At 51.9% G+C, this 18610-nt stretch overlaps 1 protein-coding gene across 1 annotated transcript in view; it reads left to right on the top strand.

Annotated features, from left to right (window-relative positions):
* The first annotated feature begins 7 nt into the window (after window positions 1-7).
* Window positions 8-18610, top strand: part of TEAD4 (TEA domain transcription factor 4) — a 65155-nt gene continuing 46552 nt past the window's right edge. Inside the window, exon 1 of the mRNA XM_082738125.1 lies at window positions 8-130. The gene's annotated coding sequence lies outside the window, so the exon portion shown is untranslated. The remainder of the gene's footprint in view (window positions 131-18610) is intronic.

The raw sequence follows: 18610 nt of genomic DNA, 5'->3' as shown, positions 1-18610 counted from the left end.
TTCTGTCGTCCCGCAGTGCCGTCGCCGCCCCCGGCAGCTCAGCGGAGCCGCGGCGACGAGTTGGCGCGCGCGGGGGACCCCGCGGAGCAGGCTTAGCGCCTCGGCCCCACCTTCCCACACCCTGGGACCGGTAAGGCTGCGGCGCGGGCGCTCGAGGACCTGGCCGGAGGGCTGGCATCGGGCGGGGCGTGGGGAGCTCGCCCGGCACGTGGAGGCGGCGCGGACCTCGGGCTGGGGCCGGCCGGAGGGTGGTGGACGAGAGGGGCTTCGCGCGAGGGGGGTGCCGGAAGCCGAAGGCCCCCAGCACCCCTGCCTCGTTTCTGCCGGGCCCTTTTCTGACTTGGGAGAGCGAGTCCTGAAGGTAGTGGGTGGGCTGGTGTGAATGCCGAGGCTTTGCGCAAGTGGAGGAAAGCCCTCCGGAGGGTCCCCTGCTCCCCGGGGCTGGAGAATCCTGTTGTACTCCACGGTGGGGACCAGCCCGAGGGAGGAGAGCTCCTAGACCCTGCGCGCGCCTTTCCCAGGGACACAGGCTCCCTGCAAATGTGTGGAAAGGGGATTCCAGTCACACACAGTGGCTGTCTGATGCGTTCATGTGACCGCCCGACTGTCCCCTCTCCCGAGCTTTGGGTGTATGTGCCGGTGCCAGTAGGCGTATTTGTTTGTGTTGAACGTGAGTGTGTTTCCACTCGAGAAGAGTGCTGTCTGAAAGTCTGAGTGTCTCTAAGTTCCTGTGCAGTGCCACGTCTGTATGTACGTGTATTTCTCTGGAGGATATTGGTTCTGCAGGACTGTTTTTCCTGCCTGCATGACCATGGGCAAGAGACCGTGTCTCTGTTGCATGTGTACAGGGATAATTGCACTGTGGTTGCTGGAGTGTGTGGTCCCCAGGCTCCATTCGCCCTGGACTGGACAGAGCTGGAAGGAAGCCGTTCACACCTGCCTTCTCCAGGCAGCTGTCTTTCTGAGGGCAAGTGGGTTCTGTTCTTGCCTGAAACAATCCAGAGAGCAAGGTGGGAGAAGACTAAAGGAAACTGAGATCTTTGTCTAGCGGTGATGGGATGGGCTGTTGATAGAAGTGGAGATGTTTCCGGAACTGTCTTGAATCTTGAGAGGTGTGTGGCCAGCGCTTTTCAAGTTGGCCCTGAGGACAAAGAGAATGGGTGTATACCAGCCTGAACTTATTTTCTGCTGGTCCACTGTCCTTGGAGCTAGCTACCCAGCAGTCAAATGAGAGAATCCTAATTCTTTACACTTTGCGGTGGGAAGGAAAGGGAGGAACTGTGCGCATGCTTTAGTGCCCGGCAGGGGAGGGAAGGGAAGGGCTGCCTCTCGTTTGTTAGTGGACCTGCGGGAAGACACTTCTGGGTGTCTTTGGTGTCCCCATCTCTTCCTTTCTGTTTTGCTTTTCTGTTGTTGTTGTTATTTCTCCATTTGGTTTTTTTTTTTTTTTTTTTAAATCATTTGAAATTAGAGGCAGAAACTGGGCAGGGAGGGAGTCTGTCCGGCTCTCTGGCTGTCCCGAAGATTGGCAGAAGTGACATAGTATGTGATGGTATTGGTAGGGGGGCACTGGCAGATCGGGTACAGAGTTCTTTCTTCATTCCCACAACAAGGTGATGGGTAATGTCGAGGACTCTTGGAAGGAAGAAACACAACACTCTCAGAGGGGTGGTGGCTGGTAGCTGCTCCTTCATGCTCCCCCCCCACCAGCCAGGGGGGCGGTGCAGATGATTCAGTGAGAGTCACCTCACCTGCTTAGACCAGGTGTGCACCTAGAGCTTTGAAGGCATCGGGTCTCAGGGCAGCATTGATGGGATAGAAAAGATACAGATTTGGGGCTGGACATATTGGGGTGCAAATCCCAACAGTCAGTTGACAGTTGTTAAGGCCCTCAGGCTAGTTTCCTGATGAGTAATATGGGAGGGGGGTAATTAATATCCATCTCAAGCATTTGTTGTGAAAATTGGGTGTTTGCCAACTACCCAGCATACTGTATGTCCCATTCTAGACTCGGTAGCCGGTGTTTCCTAAGCATATTTCGGCATGGAACCTCTTTTTTTCCTAAGAACTTCTCTGAACACTCTTTGACAAACCCTGACCTGTTCATTTGTTTTTACTTAGCAAACAGGAATTGAGCCTTTGCCATAGGCCAGACCCTGTATGATATTCTTCATCCTTAGGAACCAGGGTAGCTGGTGGCCCAGGTGGAGGTGGAGGCAGGGCTTTGTCCTGGGGAGCACAGGGTCTGCAACTCCTTTGCTCTAACTCCAGTTTTGCCTTGTCCCCCCAGGGTGAACCTGCTGAATGTTATTGGGCACTCTGATGTTAGCATCTAACTCCCTCATTTTAAAAGACAAGGAAACTCCTGGGTGGCTCAGGCAGTTAAGTATCTGCCTTGGGCTCAGGTCATGATCCTGGGGTCCTGCGATGGAGTCCTGCTTCTCCCTCTGCCTGCCTCTCCCCCTGCTTGTGCGTGCTTGCTCTCTCTCTCTCTCTCTCACTCTGACAAATAAATAAAAATCTTTGAAGACAGGGAAACTAGCAGGTCAGTAACTTGCTTAAGATAGCACAACCAGTGAATGACAGAGCTGGGACTAGAGTCCATTCTGTTCTCACTTCACATTCTGTCTTCTCTGTGGATCCTAATGCTCAGACCCCCCCACCCCGGCCCCCTGCCAGCCCCCTTCATCTGATAGGTGTGGGGGCTGGAGCTGTCTGGCTTGGTCTCCCATCTTGTGGCTCAGATGGGAGGCAGAAATACTCCCTTTTGTCTCAGCAGAAAGCACAGAACTATAGAATCTGAGAATGCCGACTTGGGAAGGGGTCCTCTGGGGATACTTAAATGCACCCTCCGTTTGCCTCACTGGTTTGTACATTACTTGGCCAGGTGGAGAAGGGTTTCCCTATCTTTCTAGATCTCCCGGGATGCAAATGTCGCAACCTCCCTCGACTTCCATTCTGGAGTCTTGCACTGGTGACCGGCACAGAGCGGTACCTGTTGCCTAATCAGCGGCTCCTCTCCTCCTCAGTGCAAGTGGAGGACAGGGGTCACCAGCTTTGCTTCATGGCCTTTCCTGTAGTTGAGGTCAGTCTGGGGGCAGTGGGAAATTCAGGGCTTGTGAGGGTGGCTTTACCTTGCTTGTCTGGCTTTGCCCCCCATGACCCTTTGTTGGCAGGGGTTGGGAAGACAGCTCTCTTTTAAAGCTCTGAAATTGGAGCTGAACAGCTGCTCTCTGGTGCCCCCCTCCTTCCCCCCCCCAGGGGTTTAGCCAGCTCAGGGGCCCAGGTGGAGGTGGGGGCAGGGCTTTGTCCCTGGGTAGTGCGGTCTCCAACTCTGTGTTCTAATTCCAGCTTTGCTGTGACCTCTTCTGAAATGACAGTTCTCCCCTTGCTTTCGGTTTTTCTATTTAGATATTAAGGGAATTCTAATCACCTCCTGGGTGATAGGGTCCTGGAGCCTTCAGCTGATAGCAACTGGATCTTTGGGAACATTTCCACTGGAACTCCAGTCCCTAAGATGGGTGCCCACATCCTCCTGTCTTTAACACAGGCAGGCCTCTGGAAAGGCAGGAGGACCTGCCCGCTCCATCACTGTGCTGAGGGTGGGCGGGCCCCCATGGGTGGGGACCTGGCTTCCTTTGACCCAAACTTCAGGGGAACAATAGACTTCAGAGGAGTCACCAGAGGCAGGAAATGGGAGCTGTGCTAAGGCAGGGTGACCCTCCTGTGAGATGAGATTGCATATCCAGCCGAAAGGAAAGGCAGGGTGTTGGGGGCAGTGCAAAGGGCACTGGGGAGGGCTGATGACACATAGGGTGGGCCTCTCCTTCCCAGGGGGGCCTTTACTTAGAGTGAAACCAGAGCTGCTTAGAGCCCAGTATTTGGCAGAGCGGTCTGCTTTATGCCTTACCAGCAAAGGTACTGTGGTGTCTGCCAGTGTCCGCGTATACCAGGCTCACTCCTGCCAGAACCACGAAGTCCCCTGCCCTTCAAGCCCTTGAGAGGTCTTCGTGAATTGTCCTGGCTAGGATAAAAGGCTAGTTTTGTTTCTTCCTGGCTGATCTCCATCTTGGCTTTGAGCCTTGAGTAATAGTTGCCGAGGGAGGCAATTTGTTCAGTAGGCAGAGCTCTGGGTAGGGAGGCAACAGGCCTGGGTCAGCTGGACAAGAACGTAAAGGGATTTTTTTTTTTTTTTTAGCTACAGTCAGAGCACAAGATAACCAGGACAGGCAGGGGGAGATTCCTGCTTGAAGCATGTGGTGGATGATTCTCGGAGGCAGAGCACACTTCTGTTGCCTTTCTCTCTGTGAAGGAAGAGCGAGCAGACTTGGTGAGGGGCTCAGGAGAAGGAGCGGGCTTTGGGAGAAGGGAGACACTGCACCAACTTGCCTTTTGCGAGTCCCGGTAGCTGGGTTCTTACACATCAGGTTTGGGGGTCCTGCTAGCCACCACAGGCATTAAGCAGAGACTCCCTCTAGGATCTGGGGAGGAGCCCTGTGAAATCAGAGGGGGAGGTGGCAGGGGCACAATGATAACTGCTGTTACCATTTTTCCTTCATGTGGGCAAGAACTGGAAATGGCAGGCTGGTAAGCTTCTTATTGACGAAGGGACTCCAAAATGGCATGGAGAGAACTGTTCACCGACACGGTCACCCCACCAAGTCTTGGAAACGTTATCTAGTTGAGGTTGGCGGAATGCTTAGAAAGGACATGGAGTCTCGTGATTTTTCTTGGGTCCAAGAGAAATGAATAGGTTTGGGCTGCTGCAGCAGTGATGTGGATTTATAGCTGGTGGAAGGGCCACGCTGGCTGCTCATTTGAGCTCATGTTGCCGTTGTGGGGGGGTGAGGGGGGAGGTGGAGGTCTCCAGTGATAGGCCATGAGGCTCTCATTTTGGCTTTGTCCTCTGTCAGTTCTGTGGGTGTCTAGGACAGCAAGCAAGCAAGCAAGGAGGACAGAACCAGTCATCTTAATTGTCTAAATGCTGAGATTAAGCAGAAACAGGAGATGAAAACCATTTTTTTCTGTTAAGATTAATACATGCTCATTGTAGAAAAATTTATAAATTAAAGAAGGAAAAAAGGTACGTAATGCCACAACTCAAGGATGAGCATGGTTAATATTTTGGCATATATCCCTCCAAATTTGTGTTTATGCAAATAAATTGATATATATTATATAATTGGAATGCTACTCTATCCTGTTTTTTTCTTCCTGAATACTATATAGTAAGTAATATCCCGTATCATAAAAATAATTTAAAGGCATAATTATAAGGATCTGGATAATATTACCTTATATGAATACACATTAATTTCTTTAACTGCACACTACCAAACTTTTCTTTTTAAGAATTGAATTGCTTTTTAATTTTTTAATTTTTAAATTTTTTTAAGTATATGCAGGGGGCGTGGCAAAGGGAGAGGGAGAAACAGGCTCCGCAGTGAGCAGGGAACCCCATTTGGGGCTCAATCCCAGGAACCTGAGATCATGACCTGAACCAAAGGTGAACGTTTAACCAACTAAGCCATGCAGGCACCCCCCCTCCCCGCTTTTTAAAAAGATTTTATTTATTTATACGGCAGCGCACAAACGGGTAGCAGCAGGCAGAGAGAGAAGTGGGCTCCTCGCTGAAAAAGGAGCCTGATGCAGGACTCGATCCCAGGATCCTGAGATCATGATCTGAGCCAAAGGGGAACGCTTAAGTGACTGAACCATCCAGGCATCCCATATTAAATGTTTTTGTAAGTTGTGTTCAATTTTTAGCCATTAAAAAATTACTTGACATTGAGTAATGTTAAATCTGTATAGTTCTCTCAAAAAGATTTAAATATAAAAAGATTTAAATATAAAATCGTGCATTTAAGTATGTACAGAATAGGAACTTACTATCAATTCTTGGGGAGAAAAACTTGGGACTTTGGCTGATGAAGGAAGGGAAAGGGAAACGAGCATTTATTAAGTGCGTATCAGGTGCCAGTTCTAGACATTTCTGCCTGTATCACTGTGTTTAATTTTCATGGCAGCCCCGTGAGATAGGGTTTGCTGGTTTGATTTTGTTTTGTTTTTTAACCTCTACAGAAGAGGAGGAAAATTACACAGAGATTAATTCTGGGGTTGGAGTTTAAACCCAGGTCAAACTGACTCTTCCGACTGCCCTGTTAAACCCGGGGCCTGTGTGGGCCAGTGGGGTGGCGGGGTCTGTGTCAAGAACCCTAGTCTGGGAAACTCTGGTGTGCTCTGGCCACATTGGAAGTCACGTCTGGTTTTGGGGGTGAGTACATCCTGACCTGTTAAGTACTGAGCTTGTGGATACTGTCAGTGTCTTAGTAGAGGGGCGATGGGGGTGTGGAACCTGTCCTGCCCTCAGGGTGCTGTCATATCTCAGGGCCAGAGGGAAGGCCCTCCTTGCAGCAAGGCTATTCAGGTCTGTATGACCGTTTCACTCCATGGCACAGCATGGCCCACATGGGAATTCATGATTCAGGATGATATGCATAGAGCTTGCTGTAGCTGCTTTGGAGGAGAGGTTTCCCTAGTGGGTAGGAAATGGTGCCTCAAGGGCTTCTGCTGCCTCCATGTGGCCCTGGGCAGCAGGTGGGGCTTGCCCTAGGCTATGAGGGAGGGATTTTCCCACCTTGTGCTTTTGGGATTCCTGCTGGGAGGAGGTAAAGATAAACTAATGGGAGCTGGAGGCAAGGCTAGAGACTGGGGTGGGTAGTGGCCCTGTCTGAGGAGTTGGAGGAGACGGCTTGGGTAGCTGTGGGAGCTCCTGCCTGGCTCCCATCACGCACCAGCTGAATGAGCAGGTGTGAGGCTGAGACAGGGGAAGGTGGGTAGTGGCCACAAGCACACACTCCAGAGCCATTTACTGCCTAGTAGAAATATAGTGTAGGGGCGCCTGGATGGCTTGGAAGGTTGCTACAAAAGTTGGGCTTAACCCACTGAGCCACCCAGGCACCCCAGTAAAATGAATTTTGATAACATATCAATCAACTGTCTTAAATATTATTGTTTAAATGTGCTATTGATAGTAAAAAAAAATTAATGAGATAGTTTGTATTTTTTTTGTACAAAGTGTTGGGAATCAGGTGTGCGTTTTATACTTAACAACATATCTCAGTTTGGACCAGCTGCTTTTCAAGGGCTCAGTGACCATATGTGGGTGGTGGCAGGTGTTTGGGCAGTACAGATTTACAGCCAGCCTGCCTGGGTTTGAATCCCTTTTCTGCCAGTTATCAAGCTATGGGGCCTTGGGCAAGTTCTCATCGGCACTGTGTCTTACTCTCCCCCTCTGCCAGTATTATTATAGAACCAACTTCATATGGTTAATGTGAAGATTAAATTAGTTAATATTTGCAATAAGCTTAGTTTTTTAACCTGGCACATACGAAACACTATCTGTGTAAGTGTCCATCAAATAAATGACCCATAAATGGCCCTTAATCTCTTGACGGGCTAAGTTTGTAAGAGGAAGAGGCCAGGGATATGCTGGGAAGAAAGTCCTGGAGTGTCCCTGTGTTAGGTAGGCCATGCCTCTAGCCCGTAGTTCTATGTAATGAAATTGCCTTCAGATCAGATGGGCCTAATCTACTGTTGCTGAAAAGGAAGCCCGCCTTCTGGAAGTGAGAAGAAATGTCAGCATCCCTATGATAAGACATGTTCCAATCCAGCAACAGGTGTGTCCTGCTTGAGGCTTGGAACTGTGCTGGGTGGCACGGAAGAGGCAAAAGCATCCTCTGAAATGCTCCATCGTAAACGACATGTTGGAATGGGGGTGAGGTCACTTCCAGCACTTGGAGGTTTAAGCAATAGTTGTGCTGCTTATGCAAGAGAGGAAGCAGAGCTCTATCAGTGGCTTCTGATAACCTCCTCAGAGCTCTGCCAGCCCCAGCTCTGCCAGCATGCCTATGTTGGCATTGGCCCCCTCCGCCTGTACCTGCCCTCAGCCACTCCACAGGGGTCACAGAACACCCACTGTGTGCCTCACACTGTGCCAGGTGGCAGCGGTAGAAGCGTGGAACAGAAGACCTGGTCCCTGTCCTCCAGGGGCTTGCAGTCCAGCAGGGGAGACAGTCTGAGACACTGAAGACCTGCGAGAGTAAAGAAGGGCCGGTTAGACGCCCGAACTAGTGCTGAGGGGATGTCTGGAAAACGTGATTCATTTGATGGGGCTGGGAGGGGTCAGGGAAGGCTTCTCAGAGGAGGAGGCACTTGAGCTGGTTTTGAAGGATGGGTAGGGTTTCGACAGCTCTGCATGTGCGTGTGCGCTCACAAGAGCAAGTGTATGTGAGCGGGAGCAAGAGGTGGTAGGGGGAGAAACAGAGAAAGAGATACAGGTGAGAAGATAAGAAAAATGGTGATTTCAGAGTCATGGACATACAATTAGGGGAAGGGAGATAACTAAGCTTTAGGAGTGAAGTAGATTTGAGTCAGGTCTTCTGGGCAAAATGAGGAGGACTTTTTAAAAAAACTTATCTTTAAATTCACATAGAGTAAAATTTACTCTTTCTGGTGTACAGTTCTGTGGGTTTTGACAAATGCAAAGTGTTGGGTATCCCCCAGCACAGTCAAGATACAGAATGGCTCCCTCTCCCCCAAAGAGTCCCTCATGCTGACACCCCTTTGTTATCTGTCCGTCTGTCCCCATCCCCTTGTCCCCACCCCATGCCCGTCCCTTGACAACACAGATCTATCCACTCCTGTCATTGTGCCTTTTCAAGAATATCAGGTGGACTCATGTAGCTGTGGTGTCTCCGTGTTTCACTCAGCGCGGTGCCTTGGTTCATCCAATTCTGGGCATCAGTATCTTGTTCCTTTTTTTATTACCATGAAATGTATTATTTGTTTCAGGGGTACAGGTCTGTGAATTGTCAGGGTTACACAGTTCCCAGTGCTCACCATAGCATAGCACACACCCTCCTCAATGTCCATCACCCAGCCACCCCATCCCTCCCCGCCACTCCCCAGCAGCCCTCAGTTTGCTTCCTGAGATTAAGAGTAGCTTGTTCCGTTTTATTGCTGCATAGTAGTCCATCATGCAGAGATCCTGCCGTGTGCTTACCCCATCACTGATGGAAGGCCTTTAGGCTGTCTCCAGGCTTTGTTGGTTTTGAATAAAGCTGCTGTGAACATTGGTGTATGGGTTTCTGTGTAAATACAGGCTTTCATTTCTCTTGGATAAAGAGCAAGGAGTGGGATCGTGGGGTCACATGGTGGTATATGTATGGTGGGTTAAGACGTACGTGCCTAGCTTTCTGCGCAAGCGTGCCACTCTGCATTTCTACCAGCCACGCAGGAGAGCTCTGGGGCTCTGTATCTTCGGCAGCGCTTGGTATCGCCTGCTATCTTCTTGCTTCTGTCTTTGACATTCTAGTAGGGGTGTAGTGGCATCTCATTGTGGTTTTAGTTGAACATTTTCACGTGTGTGCTTATTTGCCATTTTTACAACTTCTTTGCTGAGACGCCTATCCAAATCTTTCACCTATTTCTTTCTTTTGATGGTTCTATTTTGAGAATTCTTTAGTATTCTGGATACAAGTCCCTTGTTGGACGTACGATTTACACATTTTTGGAGAAAATTCATTTAAGTAGGAAATCTCCGCAGGAAGACAGTGGGTGTGAGGGACTCAGAGCAAGGGAAGGGTTTGGTGTCCTGAGCCTTGGCCTTTCTTCCAGGGGTGGGGAACACCTGAGGAATGACCTTTGTGAAAGTAGAGAGGAGGAGGAGGAGGAGGAGGGAACAGGGTCTTCTATGAAGTTCTTTTCCTGGCTGAGCACCTGCCCTTGAGTATGCTTCCGAATAGGAGGTACAGGTGGTTTCTTGCTTTGCTAAGTATCTGGTTTTCTGCTCACGGCCCCCAGCTCAAGCTGGGCCAGCCCCATCCAGAACTTGTGGATGCTTGTGCCCAGTCTGGGATCCAGCCATTCACGAGGCCTCGTTACCAAACTGGATGACCGAGTATTCTGGAATGGGAGGTGGGGTGATTATTGGGCCCTCAGAGTAAGCCACTGGGTAGGCGTGTGGCTGTTGCAAGAGAGAATCCATGTGGTGAGATTTCTGGGTCAGGGTGGGTCCTCTGTGTTAGTGACCTCAGCCTAGGGTCTGAGGGCTCTGGGCCATTAGAATCTCCAGAGCATTGCAATCTGCGTCTCTGTCCCTGTTCAGGCAGGAGGGCGCCAAGGCAGAGGAACCTTCTATGAAAGGTGACCCAGGGTAGAATAGGTGCTGTGTCCTGCCTCTTGTCCAAGTCCAGGCCAGCCTGTTCCCTGCACGGGTGACTTGGCAGCTGTCCACATGCTGGAGCCTCCATTCTTGCCAGGGGCAGGCCTTTTCCAGAGACAACAGGCCTGAGAGTGGAGAGAGGCCTGCAGGAGCCCTGTAGGTTCCCTGCAGCTCCTTGGTGCTCTGGACCTGGGGGGCTGTTCCCTAGAGCTGAGACCTCCTGCCTGGCTTCTACCTGAACACGGTGTGACCCCAGAGGCCCCTCCTCCCTGGTGCCTCATTCTGCATGGGGGTCCAGTGTGGGCACACGCTTGGGTCCTGGCAGGGTGGGGTAGGGTCAGGGGTCTGTGGGAGCTGCTGACTGGGCTGGGGAAGGCAAGTCTTTGTTGAGAGCACACTGGGCTCCTGGGAGTAATCGGTTCAGGCAGTGTCCGGAGTGCATCACTGTTGGATGGGACTCAATGACAAGGCCTGTTAGGCAAAGATGCCTGAGTTCTGGGATCTACTTTGAGATCTGAATTTTCACAGGACAGGCCCACTTAAAGTGAAGTCAAGTAGTTTGGTTCAGTACTTTTGCCTCTCTAGAACTTCCGTGATGGTTGATTTATTTTAGAATCCGGAAGAAAGGCCCCAGGGAGAAAAAAGTGCAAGTCTCACTCTCCTCATCTTAAAAACAAACAAAAACTAATAGCCTCACCTATCTCATGCCTTTGTTATTATTATTACTATTATTACCTTTAAAGCAAGGTTGGGTTTACAGAAGAATTGAACAGGAAATACGGAGTGTCTTCCCTTTGCCTGCTTGCTTACTCCTCTTGTTGACGTCTTGCCCTGGTGCAGTGTCATAGCCACGCTGGTGAGCCAGTACGGATCCGTGGCTTGTAACTGGAGTCCCCGGTTTACATTTGAGTTCACTATTCAGGTGTGCCTTCTGTGGATTTTGACAAATGTGCATGTCATGTGTGCACTCTTACAGTATTGTATTGAACAGTTTCACTGCCCTAAAAGCCCCGCACTCCATGTATGCCTCCATGATCTTCTCCTGTGTCTGTGCTCCTGCCTTTTCCAGAACGTCCCGTGGTTGTGGTCATACAGCGTGTAGGCAGCCTTGCAGGTTGGCTTGCACTTAGTGAGATCCCTGTAAGATTTCTCTGTGTCTTTTAGACACTTGATAGCTCATTCCTTTTTATTTCTGAACAATACTCCACTTTCCTACCTTTTGTTTGTGTGAGTGGGGGCACTGAGGTCCTGACGGGGGAAGTGAGTCCGTGGCCAGGCTGAGCCTGGAGCCAGGTTTGCCTTCCTTTGAGAACCTGTTTGCAGGGGCTTCTGTGCAGCAGGCACTGTGCCCAAAGCCCCTTCACCACTTTCTTGGCCCCTTGAGTGGCTCTGGGGCCAACCCTGGGGTGGGGTGGTGAGAGGAGGTAGTGGACACCCACCTGCTGTGACACACTTCCTGGATATATTAGGGCCAGGCCCACTGACACCCACATCTCTGGGTGCTTGCGAGCGGTGGCTGGGGCAGAGCTCAGGTCTAGCTCCTGGGAAGCTGGATCCCTGTCCTCATTTACCCTGCTGCCCTCCCGGGGTTGGGGGTTCTGGGGAATGGGTGGAGGGCTTGGGGCTGTATCATTCTGTATCCTCTTCAACTCTGAGTTACCGACTGCCCCTCCCTGCTGAGGCTCCTCCCACCGCCCCCGCTCCCGTGCCCCTCCTTCCTCCTGCCCCTTTCCTCTCCACTGCTCCCCAGAGGGAATCCTCCCTTCCTCCCGTAGCCCCCTCCATCATTCTGCCAAAACCACGAATGTTTGAGGAGCCCTCCTGAGAGCCAGCTGCTGTGCCTGCACGTGGGAGGCAGGATTGAACTGAGTCCTCACAACAGTCCCATGAGGCATTACTACCTCTGGAATGTATTTGTGGGGACAGGCCGGGAGAGGTCAATAGCTTGCCCAGGGACACTGGCCAGTTGGAGGCCCAGCCAGGATCTGAGCCGGCCTCTGACTCCTGAGCCCAGGCGGGCACCTCTGCCCCATATCACCCCTCTCCTGACCTGGCAGGTTGGCTCTCTGTGGCAGGTTCCTCACGAATGAGAGGAAAGAGGGAGCAGCACGAGTGGTGGGGTGGTGGGGTCCTCCTTTGCCTTTTCTCTTACCCCTCCCCACCCCTGTCCTGTCAAGAACAGGTGTGGTAAGTGTCTTCACCCTGCAGGGTCAGTGAGGTGGTGGGTGGTGCGGACCCATGCGCTGTGGTCTGAGTTCCTGACCTGTCTTGCCTCTGCCCTTCATCTCTGCAGGCCAGTCTTCTGGTTTGAGAGATCAGAAGCTTGGGGGAGGTTAGACACATTCCTGACCAGCCACACAGCTGCTAAGAGGTAGAGCGCCCTTCAAGTCACATGACCGAAGCTTCTTCCCAGTGGATGGGACCCGTGGTGTGCTTTCCCCGGAGCCTCGTGTGTGAGCAGAGGAAGAGGCCCTGCTAGGGCGGCTGCTCTGGGTGGGATTGGGACAGCTAGGCTTTGTGTGGTTTTTAAACTTTTTATAATAAAAATAAGATGTGTTCTGTATATTTACTATAACTTACTATATACATGTATTTCTTCAGGCCTCCAGCAAGCCCTGGCCAGCCGTCTGAAGTCCCATGGGGCCAGTTTTGTTCAGCTGAGTACAAGGCTCAGCTCAGCCCACGGCGGTCCATTTCTCCACTGAGTGCTTTCTTCTTTGCTCCCTCTTTCCTCTCATTCCTGAGGACTCGCTGCCCGTGACCCAAATGCTGCTTTCTTGGCTTTTCATTTCTAGCTATAAGTAGGTCATTTTCCTGTGTCTCCTGTTTTGGGCCCAGGTCCCTCAGTCCCCTTCACTGCCCACATCGTTCACCTGCTCTATCTCCTGGTGTGCTAAAAAAAAAAAAAAAAAGCATGAAGTAATTGGATGCATAAAATATCTATCATTTTGTGACTGGCTATCTCACGTAATGGAATGTTTTCTAGGTTCATCCGTTTTGCAGCATGTGTCAGAACGTCATTCGTTTGTTTTGAGGCTGAGTAATATTCCACTGTATGCATTTGCCACATTTTGTGTGCCCGTTCACTAGCTGATGGCCATTTGGGCTGGTGCCACCTTTTGACATTTCTGTCTCCGTTAGCTTTTGAGTTCCCAGTGCCTTGAGCTCTGGGTCTGTGCACATCCTGCCCCACCCCCAAGGTATTCATCGACAATTGTCGCATGCGTTACCCTCCTGGGTGCTTGATTCTTCAGACTCGTGCTGTTCTGTCCTGTCGCCAAGCATCCTGGGTGAGTGGGTGCTAGACCATGCGCCTCGGGGACGGGGGTGAGGTCCCTGCGAGCCTCTAGTGCAGTTTTCAGCTGATTCATTCACAACCTTTGTTTTAGTGTTTCAGTTCAGAGACACCTCATTTCTTTCATAGATGTTACTGACGGATTACCATTGACCTCACAGCCCACGGTACTGTAAGTCGTGCAGGCTGGAGCTCCTCTGTCTCCTAGGGCACACCGTGGCCTTCTCGAGCTTGGGGACACGGGCCAGCGCCGCACCCCTGTGCCTTGGGGCCATCTTCCACCGCGCATTCGGGGACAGAGGGCACAGAAGGCACAGACGTGCCAACCAGGTGGCACGGAAGAGATGGTGCAGAGGCCCCTCGTTTATAGCGTGAGCGCGGGAGCCTGAAGGCAGAGTGCAGCCTTGCTCCACGTCCTGGGAGGGCCTGCTGCAGCCGCTCACACCCTCAGGGTGGCGGGGGGGGCAGCGCATCCGTGTCTGCCTGTGACCACGGGAGCGCCGCGGGCGTGGCTCTCGGGCTTCCGAGTGTCACTTGGCCCGTGTGCACACACAGGATCTGTGACTGTCCCGTGAACTAGGATAGACTGTCCTTGCCTCTTCTTGGGGAACGCTGGACACCCACTGCCACGAGGCTGAAGGGTGCTGAGAGCAGGACTGTGTCATTTGTGACCTTGTACCCGATGCCTGGCATATAGCAGGTGCTCAGTAGACGGCTGTGAGTGAATGAATGGAAGACTCCGAGGGCTAAAGCCATAATGGGTTGAGGCAGGAAAATAGGCAGGAGGGGTCTTCGTGGCTGGGAAACCTGCTTATCCACATATGTGGGTTGCCTGCTGCGCTCCTTCCTGGGAAGCAGCTCTCTCTTCAGAGGCATCCAGACGACGGCTGTGGCAGCTGCAGTTGTGGAGCAAAAACGTACAGGGCTGAGGCTGTGTTCTGGTGCGTGTTTGAACTAGCTGTGGGGCCTTTTGGCAAGTCGTTTTACCTCTCAGGACTGTAAGCTGGAGGGGAACTTTCTCCTCTAGGGTTTTCCTCATTCACACAAACCTTGGGATGCCCACGTCTCCCAGCTGGGACCTTCGCGAGAGGCTGTGGGGGCAATGGCGTCTTTGTGCCTCAAGCTCCGCTTCGCTGGTCTGTCCTGGGCTGGAACCCAACCCTGTTACCCTTCCCATTTAGCTGAAATCCTGCATGCTGTGGAATGAGACCACTTCCCCCTGCTGTGGTCTGATTGTCCACAGAACAGTGTGGACATTGTGCTGTGTTTCTGTGGTCCACAGAACCGTTGGCAAGGAGGTCCAGGCAGCACTGTGGTGGGCGAGGGTGGCTTGCTGAGGGGAAGGGACTGAACCTCGCCCCTTCAGGTCTTGGAGCTTGGGCGCAGGGCTGCACCTGGGGTACCCCCAGTGTCATCATCTGCAGTGAGTGTGGGGAGAGTAGAGGAGATCTTGTCAGGGTCTCCGCTCAGCGCCAGGTGCCGAGTGGGTATGTGAAATGGTACCTCCATTTAGTCTTACGTCTAAATGGTATCTCCATTAAGTCTTACGTCTTAATGTGAGAACAGTTCTCTCTTTGGTGAGCTGAGTGTCTGTGCCTCAGTGTCCTGATACTTCCTTGACAGCTGGGCCTCTCTCCCACGAGTGCTGGACCCCCTGAACTTGTCCAGCAGATCATCTGCTCAGTACACAGGGGCCGTGTGCTGGGGGAAGAGGCGGTACTGTGTGTCGGGGAGGTGGGCCTTGCCCCCACGCCATGACCCAGCCTTTGCCTGGAGGAGAGGCTCTCCTCTCTTCCTCTTTCTGTGTCCCGGCCGTCTCTGTTACAACAAAGGAGCCAGTCGTCCAGGCACCTTGGGGGATGTAAATTGGACCTGATTCTCAGACATCCCTGGCTATTGATGGCAAGAAGACATCAGCTTAGGATGGAGGATGGAGAGCTCTGTGGCGGCCCAGTGAGCAGTTCAGGCAGTACATGGTAGAGAACTAAGGCCTCTGTGGCCTGGGCCAGGGAGCCCATCTGGGCGCAGGTAGACCCCAGTTTGAGCTGTGTGCCATGTACCTGATCCAGCGATCCACTCAAACTGTGCACTTAGCTTCCTGTCCCCCATCTAAAGTCTAAACCCCTGAGGGCCCGAACCCCTTTCCTCAGAGTATAGTCCAAGAATAGCTACTCAGATGGTTTTTATTTTAAAGTATAGTTTTTCTTTTTTTAAATTTCAACTTTACTGGGGTCAATGAAATGAAATGAAAATCGTAAGATATCTTCAGTATGCATTGTGGTGATTTGGTACCCTTACACATGGTGAAAGGGTCCCCCCGGCTAGTTAATGAACACATCTGCATTTTCACGTCTTTCTTTTTTTCAAGATTTTATTTATTTGACAGACAGAGATCACAGGTAGGTAGAGTGGGGGAGCAGGCTCCCTGCTGAGTAGAGAGCCCGATGTGGGGCTTGATCCTAGAACCCTGAGATCATGACCTGAGCCGAAGGCAGAGGCTTTAACCTACTGAGCCACCCAGGTGCCCCCATGTCTTTCTTTTTGTGAGAACATTTAAATTCTACTCTCGGTAGCTTTCAGTTACACAGTACAGCATCACCAGCTCTAGTCACCGTGTCCTACGGCACATCCTCAGGCCTTGCTCAGCTTGTGGTTGAATGACCTCCCCCCCGGTTCTCCCACCCCCAGCAGATGTTTGTTAATGGACTGGTGTCGGGAAGGAGGTCCACCCTAAGCAGGAAAACAGTGTGTGTAAACTCAGGCTTCAGGGACTGCTGACGAGTCCAAGGGGGCTGGAGGGGAGAGTGGGAATGAGTCTGGAGTCCATTGTTCCTGATTTTCCCTCCTGCTCTTACTAAGAAATGAGGTCAGGGCAGTGAAGGCTTCGAGATACCCCAGCCCCCCAAATCGGGGAATTTGCACAGAGATCTGTACTTGTGCTTCAGCATGCGCAGTACCTTTCGGCACTTATCTGGTTGGGCCCAGTCTCCAGAGTCTAGTCCAGTGGGAAGGCCAAGGTAATGATGGGAGGGGCCATTTTCGTCTCCACTCGATAATGTGTTGATTCCGGAGAGCCACGTTTCATCCAATGGAGATGGTCTGTGGCTGCAGCTTTGCTGGACTGGGCAAAGCACCTGGGGTGCGGAGCCATAACTCCACCGGCCTTGGTAACCAAGCCTTGCAGATAAGTCTGCCAGCAGGAAGGACCTCGTGTTCCAGGATTGAGGCAGAAGGGGACCTGCTCCCACCCTGAATTACTTTAGTTACTCCCCATGCCTCCTCTGTCTTTATCTCTTTGAGACTCCTGTAGTGGAAGATTAGAATGGATCCCCTGGAAGGAAATCCCGTTTTCTCTTTCCTCCCAGCTTCCCAGTTAAGGAGCTGTTGGGATGAAGGTGGTTGTTCTTTCCGAGGGCCCCAGCGGGGAAGCATCAGATGCTGAGGCATCACAGGTCATGAGGAGCCTGAGATAGTTGGAACCTTTACTTGGATCCCATAGCTCTTGGAATGTGAGCTGGGAGAGGAGGGATAGAGAGAACCATTGCTACCTATAATTGGACAGGAGAGTCAGGCCCCTTTTGAACCATCTCTCCTTAACACCGGATGACACCAGCCGAGTCTGAGAAACCTTCTGAGTTTCAGTTCATCATTTCTGATTTGGGGTCAGGAGCATAGGGAGGACGTTATAACATGGGTTGACCCTCAACAAGTTAAAAGATTTTGTGGTAAAAGGAAACGAGTGGTAGATTCCTGATGGAGGAAAGGGAATCAGTGGGATAACTGATCGTATATAAAGTAGGGTAACATCTATCTAAATTCCCGACATCGAACCAGGAGAGTTGGGGCAGGTGCTGATGTGTGAGAAAGAATCGTGTGCTCAGGTAGCTCCGGGGAGGGAAGCAGGTGAACACAGACCAGCCGCTGTGCTGTGCAGACTTGCATCTTGGGGATTCTGTGGCTGACGGGAGAAGGGTTGAGCTTGGTGATCACTGGTGGCCCTGGAAGGGTCCTGAAGGGGTGGGCTTTGGGAGCAGGACATGGAAGTCTTGACGATGCAACTCTGGACTAGGCAGGGGACGGGACTAGAGGGGATGAGGTCTGGGTCTGCTGCTTCCTCAGGACAAGTCATTTGCCCTCCCTGAGCATTGGTTTCTCCGTTTTATAACTTGGGGATCATGGTTCCCTTCCCATCCTGAAAGTGTTTTTGAGGAGTTTATCGTTCTTCTTATTAAAAACTTCTTATTAAAAAAAAAAATAAAAGCCTGTAAGTTCTAATTATTCTGAAAATTCCTGAGTAACTGGCATCTGGAGACGCCAGGGTGGAGCCGAGTGTTGTTTGAGCCTGGAGTTTGCTTTGGGTGGGCCATCTGGTGGGCTTTGGGTGGGGCTGGGGGCAGAACCAGAGGCCTCCAAGCCAGGCCCCGGAAGCCAAGCCGGGGATTATTTTTATTCCTCTGTTCATGGCACGTGGCCCAGGCTTAACTATGCCATCTGTCTTCCCTTCCCGCTCTCGTCCTGACAGGCCCACGGGGGTCATTGTGGAGGGTTTGGGGAAGTAGGAGGAGTGGGCATCCTTCTCTGGGCTGGTGTTGGCTTACCCTCCATTCTGCTAGCTTGCAGGCCTAGGCTGTGTGGGAGGTGTGCTTAGGGGAGGCAGCTGCCAGGCCTGGGGCCGTGGGTGGTGAGGCTGGGAGAGGCCAGCCAGTGAGAGCTCTGGCCTGGGGGCAGCAGGGCCACACAGGGCTGGGAGCAACTCCACTTCAATAGCAAATCCTGTGGCCTGGGGTCTTGAGTGACCCCCTGCCCTCCTTCCCTGGAATGGACCCAGTTTTGGGAACACGAAATACAGGTCCTCAGAGACCTCATGGGTCTGACGTGAATCTGTGGTTCTCCCCGGGTCTGGTGTTCCGCTGGGTTGCCCTGGGCCTGGCTTCTACAGGGACCGAAGGTGCTTACTTCAGCCAGCTGGTCTAGCTCGTCTCGGGTGAAGGAAGGGCCCAGACACTCTAGTATTCAGAAGGGTTCATGTGGTATCAGGGACATTGGGCCTCCCTTCTTTCCTTCCCTCCTTTCTGGCCTCCCTGTCACCC

Source organism: Mustela nivalis (genome assembly GCF_964662115.1).
Source record: "Mustela nivalis genome assembly, chromosome: 7".
In the NCBI taxonomy this organism is placed as follows: Eukaryota; Metazoa; Chordata; class Mammalia; order Carnivora; family Mustelidae; genus Mustela; species Mustela nivalis.
This window is presented reverse-complemented; position numbering and strand designations above follow the sequence as displayed.